Here is a 12,111-nt window from a genome sequence, read left to right as displayed (position 1 = left end):
CCTCAAGGTCCCCTGCCATCTTGGCTGTTCTCCTTTGGACTTTTTCCAGCTTAAAAATGCATTTTCTAAACTGTGATGCCCAAGTAAACATCATACTCAAAAGAAGACTGCCCAGGGCAAAATACAGACCTTATTTCTGGGCACTATCCACTTCTTAATGGAGGCTAAAATCAGATTACCTTTCTTGGCCACCATGCTACGTTGATGACACATATTCAGCTTACAGTCAACTAAAACCACTTATCTTTTTCAGATTAACTTCTCCTCAGAGATGCCACCCTATCTTATATGGGGGGGCTGGATTTTTTTAACCCATTTAATACTTTAAATTTTTCACCTATTGAATTTCATCTTGAGAGGCAGTGAAGACTGAAGTTGGAGCTCTTACCTCTGACACATCATAGCTCTGAGACTGGGCAAATCACAGGCTCTCAATGTTCAGAGCAACTCTCTGAGATTTTGAATTTCAGAGAAGATAGCAATCTAAAGTGGCAAAGGGGGTTTCCTCACTTAAGTTTTTGTTCCTTATGCCAAAGCAATCTCCTAATTTCCTTTATTCTGTCAAGATATTTTAGAATCTGATACTTCTTAGTTATGTGATGATATTCACTATCAATTCTAAGACCAGAAGGTAAGGTTTTTTTTTTCTTTTAAATTTTTTTTATTTATAAAGATATTTCATTTTTACCAATTACATGTAATAAATTTCTGTGTATATTTTCTGAAGTTATATATTCCCAATTGTCTGTCTCCCTCCCTTTAAGGTAAGGGTTTAAAAAAATTTTTTTTTGGAATCTTGACCCTGCCATCTACCATGTTAACTATCTTTCCTAGCTTTGTCTCACAACAGTAATAGCTAATATTTACAGAGTGCTTATTGTGTGCCAGGCATTGCACTAAGAACTTTATAAATATTATCTAATTTGATTTTTACAACAACCATAGTAGGTAGATACTATTATTATCCCCATTTTACAGAAGAAGAAACTGAGGCAAATGGAGGTTAATACATCAATACCTTAGTCCAACAAGCCACCAAAGGTGGGAACAATTCATTTGTAATAATCAATAAGTACACATTTACTAAGCACCTCCTCTATGCCAGGCACCAGGCTAAGGACTGGGCATAACAAAAAGAGGCAAAAGTCAATCCCTGGCCTCAATGATCAAATAGAAGAGACAATATTCAAGGAAATCTAGACAAAGCAAGCTATATATAGGATAATAGGGAAATAATTAAAAGTGGGAAGGCACTGAAATTAAGACGGGTAGGGGAAGACTTCTTGTAGAAGGTGAGGTTTTAATTGAGACTTAAAGGAAGTAGAGGAGATTCATAGCCATAGCGCAGGTGAGAGAGCATTCCAGGTATGGGGACAGGCAGAGAGAATGTTGGGAGCTGAGAAATAGGGGGTCTTGTTCATGGAACAACTAGGAGGAGACCAATGTCACTGGACTGAAGAACATGTGTCAAGTAGTCAAATGTAATAACTCTGGAAAGGTAGGAGGAGGTAAAGTTATGAAGATCTTTGAATGATGGAACAATTTTTATTTACTCCTGTAGACTACAGACAACCACTGGAATTTATCAAATCAGAAGGGGACAAAGACATGTTATAAAATGGATCTTTGTTTTAAGAAAAGCATTGTAGTGACTTAATGGAGGCTATATTGGAGCAGGAAGAGATCTGAGTCAGACAAGCCCACAAGCAGACTCATAGGGCTTTAAATTCCTCCCTTTCCAGTTGAATTCTTAGCAATCACTTTATTTCTAAGGCTCTAGATTTTCCATTTATGATTCCATTTTTAAACTTCACCAGAAAATGATTCATTCAATGTAATTCAATATCTAATCAGAACTGTTTTTATAATTGAGAAACAGTTGCCAGTCACTGGTTTGATAATTTCAAATCAAGTTAACACCATTTTAAACACATCATCTCATCCACAAACAGAGTACTACTGTGAGGGATTCAGCAAAGAAGAGACATCATCTGCCCTCAAGGAGTTTACCACCTAAACATAAAGCAAGTAAAAAGTTAAGTGACAATAAAAAAAAATCAGACCAAGATGACATGATCAATTACTCAATGAACTATACGGATAATACCTGCTATGCAAGTTAAGATGTGAGAAAAATAATTTCTGTTTGGGATGGAGAAGGTAGGATTCTTTCATCCATCCACCGATTCAACAAACATTTATTAAATGCCTAATGGGAGCACCACATTCCAGTTAGATGGAAGATATGTAGGTTTAATTAAAAAGCCCCTGCTATCACAGAGCTTACAGCAAGTGGCAGATGAAGCAGACAGATTGCTGAATGGTTAGAGCATTAGACTTGGGATCAGGAAGACACAAATAGAAATCCTGCCTTGATACCTTGACTAGTTGTGTAATCTTGGACAAGTAACAATCTCTCTCAGCCTCAGTTTCCCCAAATTAGATGGAGAGAAAATATAAACACATACCTCACAAGTTATTGTGGGGAGTCAAGTGAAATAATAATAATATACATACTATAATCAAAAGTAGTTTGCAAATCTTAGTGATACATAAATAATATTACTATTATCATACTTCACATAAACATAGATAATTATACACAATAACCCGTGATGAATGAAATAGAGTACAAAACAAAGTGCTTTATGAGAAGAAGGATTGTTATGCAGGATGGAAAGGTAATCAAGAAAGCCTTAATAGAAATAGCACTTCTGTGGGTTTTAAAGGATGAGCAGGAATTTGACAGTTAAAAGGGACAGAAGGATATTCCAAGTGTAATGGGGGCAAGGGATAGGAGAGAATTGTGGAATGAACAGCAAGTGTCTCTGGTATGATTTTGGAAAGTTTAAACACCTGACCTTGCTACTCTGGAGAATCACACTTGTAGAATTCTCAATGTACCCACAAAAGTTTCATCCTACATAGAGAGAGGATTTTTTTTATTCCTCCTGTAGTTGCAGGTATTAATTGCCCACAATGCCAAATATCATGAAGGTAAATGCCAATAAAAAATACTGGACACTTATCCATGTTTTTATGACTTTGAAAGTCATTTTTTAAAATCCAAGATGAAGTCTGAGAAAAATGGTTTAAATTCAGTTAAAGCTAGAAAGGGATCATCTAGTAAAAGATTTTTTAATATACCTTTTTTGTTGTTGTTTCTTGGTCCCTCTGGAAATCTGATGAAATCTACATCCTCCTTCTCAGAATAACATTTTTAAATATTTAAAATAAAGCACAAAGGAAACATTATAATGAAATAGCAAAAGAAATTAATTCAAGTTTATGAGGAGGCTAAAGAACCCTTAACTGTTATAACTCCATGATTTTACAGATATGAAAACTGAGACCAAGAGGAAAGGTAAATTACTCAAGGTCAGAGAAACAACAAATATCAGAATTGAGATCAGAATCCAAGATCTCTGACCTGGTACCTTGTAATCTTTCCATTGCACAACTTTGAAACTAAGGCTCCTTAAATCTTATTTTCCCTTCTTTTCTTTAAAATTAAATGTTCAAGGGGGCAGCAGGGTGACTCAGTGGATTGAGAGCCACGTCTAGATATGGGAGATCTTCAGTTCAAATCTGACCTTAGATATACCCTGGGCAAGTCATTTAAACCCCTATGCCTAGCCCCTACCACTCAATACACAGAATTGATTCTAAGACAGAAGGTAAGGATTTAAAAAATAAATTAAGATAAAATGTTTTAAAGGTGTAGTTCCTTTTCTGGATATTTGGGGTAAAGGAGTCATATGGATCAGGGGCCATTTTGTTCCCTAACTATTATAGTTGTGTTGGGGGAGGGGATGGTTAATAACCATGTCTTGCCATTTTAATATCAATTTTCATTAAAATGGCTCAAAAAAGGTCTTTATTTTTTCAAGTAAAAATTATGGACAGAGATCAGAATAACACATCTCTTTTATTATGACTTAAGTTTTTGCAACTTACTTTTTAAAAAATCCTCATCAGAAAAGCTGAGCCTAAAAATCCTACATCAGCCTGACCTAATCAGCCAAGTCATAGAAAAAATTAAAATGCTCTTGAATTGTAGATCAGTGCCAGGAGATTGCAGTTGGCAACATGGTAGATTGCTGGCTAACTTCCATCATGCAAGCCCCTTTTCCTAACTTTCCTCAAAACAGATGCTGATAAAAGTTTCTGGAATTTCTCTTTGAAAAACTGATACAGTTAGAGAAAGTTGTCACTGTAAGTGAAAAAAAAATAGAACTCCTGTAGACTAAGGTAAAGGTTTAAAAAAAAAAAAGAAAATTCATGGAGTGGTGAGATGGTGTATCAGTTCTCTAGAACAGCTAACAATGTCAATATAGCATAAAGTAAATAGAAGGGCATAAAATATAAGAAAACTGGAAAGGTAGGAAGGAGAAAGATTGTAAAGAAATTTTAAAACTGAAGGAAATTTTTATATTTTATACTAGAAATAATAATCACCTCCAAACCTGCATTTTAATTGAAGAGAATATTGTTTTGTTTTGTTTTCTTGACAAATATTCCATTTCTTAAGATAACAAAGAGAAAACCCTTGAAATCTAGATTGAAATGTTGGGGTGAACTCTTAAGGCCAATCACTCATACCCTCTGAACCCTAGTTCCTCCCTTTTAAAGAGAGAAATCTAATTCGTCCCCTTAGTCTTTAGCATTTCTGTAGGTTGTGGGACACAACTAATGTTTCATTTGCAATCCTTGGGACAAAGTCATGTACTAATACCAAGAGACAGGTATTTCTCTTTACATTTCTCTACAGGCATGTGTTGGAAATCTGAAGCCAAAATATGATTCTATAGCCAAAGAAGTCATTTCCACACTAGCATTAGGGGATAATAAAAGTCACACAAGATTTAGAATATGATGAAAAGGCCAAGAAATTTTTCTTGTAAAAACGTCATTTTCTGTAGCATTTACCTTCTCAGTTTAACTTCACTGCCCTCTGCTGCTCAACTGCTGTTCTTTTCTTTCCTTCTTTCTTTATAGAGTATTTTCTATTTTCTGAACTCATAATCCTCATAAGGTTGGATACATACTTAATAACAATAATTTAAGCTAACCTTTGTATAGTACTTTAATACCTGTCAAAGTGCTTTACAGACATTGTCGGGGAGACAGCTCATCTAGGAAACATCTTGGAAAGATGGGAAGAAGGCCCGAGTTCAAATATTGCCTCAGATACTCACTAGCTGTATGATCATGGGCAAGTCACAATTTCTGTCTGCCTCAGTTTTCTCATTCTCTGAATGTCATCATTTGATTCTCACTAACAACCATGCGAAGCACACAATTATTATTATCCCTACTTTACAGTTCAAGAAAGTGAGGCATAGAGAGGCTTGCTCATGATCACTTAGCTAGTAACAGAAGTGGCATTTGAACTCATTCTTATGATTCTAAATCCTGCCTTATTTCTGCTTTTCTGTGTGGTGATACTATCTCAGATTTAACTACCCAACTTCCCATGACCATCCTTGAGAGTTTTCATTTTGTAAATTCATCTGTGATCATTGTAGCTGAAGTTTCACAATATTTTTTTGAAAAATGTTATAATTCAGCATGGAGGTTAGGTGTCTCCGTGGGTAAAGTATTAGAAGAGTCGGGAAGAAACTCAAATATCCAGCTTCCAACACAAACTGTGTGACTCTGAGTAAGTCACTAGATCTGTCTGCTTTGATTTCCTTAGGTAAAATGGTGATAGTAAAAGTACCTGACTCCAAGAATTGTTGTGATGGTCAAATGAGATAATATTTATAAAGTCCTTTGCAAATCTTAAAGTGCTACATATGTGCTAGCTATATTGATCTCATTTATGCTTTTGATGGTTATTCTTTTTGAAATTCTCTCATAAACTCTTTACTCAAACTAATAAAATTCAGTGACAAAAAACAACTCACAGATCAATTAGAAATATATTAATGAGTCATTAGGTGGAAAACAATGAATATGAAAGAGTTTAAGAATATAAAAAATGTGGGAGTCTCCCTTATACTCCAGCATTATGATTAATTTTAAGGAATGGCCTAAGAGCTAATAAAATATGAATAAAATAAAATAAAAGCTGAAAGACAAAATGATGAAACAAAGATGTTCAAATTTCCAGAACAAAACTTGAAGGAAAATATAGATAACTTTGTTTCTAATCTTAAAGAATCAACTGAGCATCTCTTGTTGCCTTTCTTCACTCATTTCATTTGTGTCTTCATATACCCCATTTGTGGCTTTCTTGGCAAAAATGCTGGACTGATTTGCCATTTCCTTTAATAGACCATTTTACAAATGAGGAAAATGGGGCAAATAGGATTAAATAAGTTATTCAGGATCACACATCTAGCAAGTATCTGAGGCCATAGGAACTCAGGTCTTCCTGACTCCAGGTCTAGAACTCTAGCCACTGCACCACCATGCTTCCCTGTTTAGCTTTAAGGAAGTTATCAAATGCCTCTGTTTTAGCTGTATCACTCATTCTGCAAGCAAAGATCATTATTTAGTCATATTATTCATTCTGAAATAAACTAATTCAGGAACTGAAAACAAATGCATAAACTCTGAGAAATTTCACCATCATATAATAGTGGTTCCCATATAGTCGTATTTCTAGGCTGGGCATGGAGGTCATTCAGGGTTCTCAAGAGCTATGCAAACTCTGTGAGATGCTACCATGCTAGAAAGAATTTTGCTCTATCAATAGGCCACATCAGTTTTCCAAAGACCATTCCACCTAATCCTGAAGGACTCATCATCTTGAGTAGGTTGGCTACTAGGTAATGAACTCTTTGAATGTAGAAAGACATAAAACAAGTAAAAATACAATATGACCCTTGGAATTACAAAGCCCACATTTACTTTTGAAATGACTGTGGTAAAGTAGTTGAAAAAGAGATAGAGGAATCTAAGATGGACACATTTTCTAAAGAATACATGTGTCTCAGTTGTTGATATTTTAAGGATGATATTGGCAATGGATCTGAGTGAAGCTGTGCTCCATACAACCCTCAATCCTCTTCTTTCTTCATGGTGCCCCACATGCAGGAACACACATGGCTGACCAGCTGACTGGAGCAGATTGCAGAGTTCAAAAAGACTTTTCCGCTATTTGATAAGGATGGAGATGGAACCATCACTAACCAAGCTGTTGGGCACAGTGATGTGATCTCTGAGTCAGAACCTAACCAAAGCTGAACTCCAAGACATGATCAATGAAGAGGATACTGAGGAGAATAGGACCACTAATTTCCCTGAATTCCTGTCTATAATGGTAAGGAAGATGAAGGACACAGATGATGAGGAAGAAATCGGAGAGGTATTCCATGGTTTTGACAAGGATGGAATCAGTACCAAAGAACTTCATCACATGATGTTGAGGAAAAGCTGACTGATGAAGAAATAGATGAAATGGTCCAAAAGGCAGACATAGAGAAGAATGGCCAAGTTAACTACAAAGGGTTTGTACAGATGATGACTAAAATGAAGATGCCTCCTTCTCCATTAATTTCTCTCTTCTCTCTGTCCAAACAATAACCTGGTTCTAAGCTGTGAAATTTTAACACTGTACCCCTTTTTTGGCACCCAAGACAAACTTTGGATTCTAAAGGGGAAAAAAACTTTAATCTTAAGATTGAAAGTACAACATGCTTCTCCCTCTGCCTCCCCCTTACTGAATAAGAATGGAGACAATCTCTTTGCTTATCTGTAAACAAGCCTCTTAAGACTTGTGTGGCAGAGAAAGGTGGACATGTGCAATGTGTAGCTATTCTAAACTTCTCATTGACTTCTGGCATCCAAAAGATCTGCACTTGCCTATCAATAATATAGAAATAAGTCTTGATCAATGATACATGTAAAACCCAGTGGAATTGTGAGTCGACTATGGAGAGGGGAGGAGTGTTGAGGAGAGGGAAAGAACATGAATCATGTAACCATGAGAAAATATTCTAAATTTTAAAAAAAGATTTAAAAAAGGATCTGCACTTGTCCAGAGTGAGGTTGGAATGCTCCACTCAGAGAGACTTAGAAAGGGACCATTACAAAGAGCATAAATTGAAGTATGAGGAGGAAGTAGGGACTTTTTAATTGGAATCTGGGATTGAGTAGTCAGGCTTGAGCCACCTCTGGGTTGGGGGGAAGGTAGCTAAGGGAGCTGCCTGCCACACATGACTGGTACCTTTTCTTTCTTTGGCCCATTTTTTATTTAATAAATAATTATAAATTTAGATAAAATCTCCAGAGAATTTTAATCATAACAAAGCAAACCCTCACTGGCTGAGAATCCAATATAAAGTATTTGTTCACCCTCCCTCAAAAAAAGCATGAGATTATTGTCCAGCAATCAACACATAGATATTGTAGAAGAGGCTTTAAATTATATTAACCTTAAAGTTCTATAAATGGAAGAAGACAAAATGAAAGTATGTAAAATGGAAGGGTAGCTCACTGCTTACTATTTGGAGAGATAAATGAAAGAATTGGATTTGATGTTTATTACTCATCATAAGGCAACAAAAGATAATCTCATGGGAAATAAAGGACCAGCTTTTTAATATCAATATTCTTCCATCAATGTGCTATGGCTATGAGTTATAGAATTGCACAATGTATGATCTTAGATAACTCACTTAACTTCCTTAAGGCCCCAGTCTCTCATTTCTAAAATCAACTTGGTCTCTAATTGTCCCTTTTAACACTAAACTTGTGATCCTACTTTTCAAATACTAAAACATGATTTTTTCTAAAATTTCAGCACAAGGAAGAGAAGCAGTTGCTTGTAATGAATAGAACATTAAATTTGGAGTTTGGAGATAGGAGTTTAAACTACCTCAAATAATTACAAGCTCTGATCATGGGCAAGGAAAGCACTTTGAGAGGTGACTCAAACTCCAATTTCCTTATCCAAAATATAGGGATAATACTGTTTGACCTACCTCGTTCTTAAGGCTATTATTATGAAGAAGTAATTCTGTTTTCCTTTAAAAAAAAAAAAAGCCCAGTTCTCCCTGTTTCACCCAGAGTAGAAGCACAGTGGTAACTCGTGGGTTTAATCCCTCTATTGATCAGCATGGCAGTCTTGACATGCTTTGTTTCTGATGTGGACCGTTTTGCCTTTCTAGGAAACCTGAGGGTCACCTATTCCTGGGGGTTCATCACATTGAAGCCGGATTTGATATGGTTTCCTAATCAGTTTTTTGGAGCTCAGAATTCCAAAGTTCAAGGGATCCATCAGCCTAAGGCTCTCTGTCAGCAGGGATTACAAACATATACCACCATACCCTGGCAAGGAAAATAATTTTGAAACCTTAAAGAACTGTGCATACATAAGATTTTTGCTCCCCCTTCAACTTGCAGACAATTATTTCTGAAAACAGATAAAAAATAACCACTTCTTTGCTTGGTAGGACCAGTTGGAAGTTTGACTCTGATAGTATGGCTTAATGAGACGAATCCATTTCTGAATCATGATGAAGCAAGCATTGGAGTAAGGCTTTTTAAGCAAGTTTTTTTTTTTGTTTTGTTTTGTTTTAAACCCTTACCTTCCATCTTGGAGTCAATACTGTGTATTGGCTCCAAGGCAGAAGAGTGGCAAGGGCTAGGTAATGAGGGTCAAGTGACTTGACCAGGGTCACACAGCTGGGAAATATCTGAAGCCAGATTTGAACCTAGGACCTCCCATCTCTAGGCCCGGCTCTCAATCCACTGAGTTACCCAGTTGCCCCCCTAAGCAAGATTTTAAGGACCTGACTCATTCAAAAGTTTGGTTCTTTTCTGATTGTTGGAAAGGCACAGAGCTGCTGTTGCTAGATTTCTCCTTTGTCTTGAGGTCCCCAAGCAAAGAAGTGGTTATTTTTATCTCTTTTCAGTAATAATTGTCTGCAAGTTCAGATCTAGCTCTGTAATCCTAAGCAAGTCACTTAACACCTATCTGCCTAAGTTTCCTCACTTGTAAATCAGGGATAATAATATCATCTACCTTCCAGAGCTATTGTGAGGATCAAAATGAGATTTGTAAAGTGCTTAGCACAGTGTCTGCTACATTTGTAGGCAAACTAAATGCTGTTTCTTTCTCCTTCCCTTCAGAGAAACCCCACCTTAAAGGAAGATCTCATTCAATGCTCCCTCTCTTTATATTCCTCCACTTCTCTTCATTTATACAGGCAGCACCAAATTCTCACCTCTCCCCTGTGATTTCCTAGTTGATATTTTTGCTTCTAGTTCCTCCTTCTCCAAACATCTTCCATACAGTTGCCAAACTGTTTGTCCTAAAGCACAAAGATGAACTCATGTTCCTTACTCAAGGAGTTTCAATGGCTCCTCTTTATCTCTACGAAAAAATACAAACTCCTACATTCCGTATTTAAAGTGCCTCACAATTAGGCTTCAGTCTAATTTTACATTACTTGTTTTATCTTACTCCCTTTTCATGGACTCAAAATTCTAATCAAATTAGTCTACCAAATTGTGTTCTATGGATATAGAATCTGCAAACTGTACCAAGTGGGCCTGGACTGAGAACTTCTTCAGTTTCTAGTGTCTTTCTCTAACTCATTTAGACTCTGATTCGATGGGGTCAGACACTAGGGAAGATAGTGAGTTGACAGGGATTTTCTTGGCAAAGATACTGGAATGGTTTAACATTTCCTTCTCCAACTTATTTTACAGATGAGGAAATTGAGGCAAACAGGATTAAATGACTTCCCAGCAAGTCACACAGCTAGCTGCTCCATATACTTTGAACCCACCCCAGAATAAAATTAAAGATAAACTCCTCAAAGGGACAGGACTATTTGTTTTGTTTTTGTCTTTGTATATCTCAAACCTAACAAAAGACATCAAATTTGGAGGAATTAGGAGAGTTCAGATCTATCACTTCATTGGTTCCAGAATCTCATAGAGAAGGAAGAACCAACTCATATACAGCAGCCAGGGAGCTCAGTAGGTAGATAAACTACTCAATCTGGAACAGGGAAGACCTGGGTTAAAATCTGGTATCAGATACACTCTGAGCAAATCATTTAACTTGGATTGCCTATCCTTTGCTGCTATTCTGTCTTAGAATTGATACTAAGACAGAAGGTATAGATTTGGAAAAAAAAGAAACTTAAGTATAATTTATAATCTTAGTTCTTGAGGGTTTTGAGAAGTCAAATACACATTCATGGTTAAGAAACAATAAGTGTCTGAGTCAGAATCTGAACTCAGGTTTTTTGACTCTAAGGATGACCCTTTATCCCCTATCTCAAGTTATTTCTCTAAATAATATCAGTATTATATACTTCAAAAGGTCTATGATTTCATTTCATTAGTGTATTTATTCTTACCACTAATGAAAATTACAGCTTCCATGTGACCTTAAATAGTCCTTATAATTATAAATTTATAGGATTTAGACATGTCACCTTAAGAACTGAGGACCATAAGCTGGACTCCAAATCCTGTGATGGCCAAAAAAATATTACCTGGTCACCAACCTTAGAGTAATAAACTTCTTCCAATTTAATTGGGCCAGGACCCAAAGATTATTGGAATCAATCTCTGGGCCCATACTCAGAGCCATTCAAGCTCAGTAGGGCCTATGATAGACTGAGCTTTGGAGAAATAGCCTAAAAAAGCTTCAGATCACCTCCATGCCAAGATGAGGCAAGAGAGTAAAAGTGAAGTGGAGGATACAGTACAAAATGAATAAATGTTTTATGCTGTTTTTTATGCTGATGTTGATAAATTAATTAGTGTTTCTACTTATAGTATTATACTTTCTGGAAAAGAAATACTACCTCTTGGCAGCATTCAGATCAAAGAGTATTGTTTATATCCAGATTTATTGGAGAGGGCAGAAAGTCAACTTTCATAAAACAGAAACAATTAAGCAAAACCCTTTAACTTTATCTTAATGTTTCAAACAGACCCTTCAATTTATATGTTTGTCTCTTCAATGGCCTGAGCCTCCAAGCAATTTATAGTTTATAGTCCTTTGAGACATTCAAAATGGACTAATTCTTTTGACATCAAGTGTTTGAATATATTTTCTATGTTATATTAGCAAAATTATTTGTGAAAAATGTTAGAAATCCATTAACTTCTGTTTGAAGAAAGAAAGGAAGGGAGGGA

The 12,111-nt window shown here is 36.1% G+C and overlaps 1 protein-coding gene and 1 pseudogene across 4 annotated transcripts in view; one reads left to right on the top strand and one right to left on the bottom strand.

Annotated features, from left to right (window-relative positions):
- Positions 1-12,111, bottom strand: part of MCTP1 (multiple C2 and transmembrane domain containing 1) — a 721,791-nt gene that overhangs the window by 682,397 nt on the left and 27,283 nt on the right. The gene's annotated exons all lie outside the window — the stretch shown is intronic.
- On the top strand, positions 7,053-7,533 carry LOC123232541 (annotated as a pseudogene).

This window comes from Gracilinanus agilis, chromosome 1 (genome assembly GCF_016433145.1).
Source record: "Gracilinanus agilis isolate LMUSP501 chromosome 1, AgileGrace, whole genome shotgun sequence".
NCBI classification, from domain to species: domain Eukaryota; kingdom Metazoa; phylum Chordata; class Mammalia; order Didelphimorphia; family Didelphidae; genus Gracilinanus; species Gracilinanus agilis.
The sequence above is the reverse complement of the archived record's forward strand: the minus strand, read 5'-3'. Positions and strand labels throughout refer to the sequence as shown.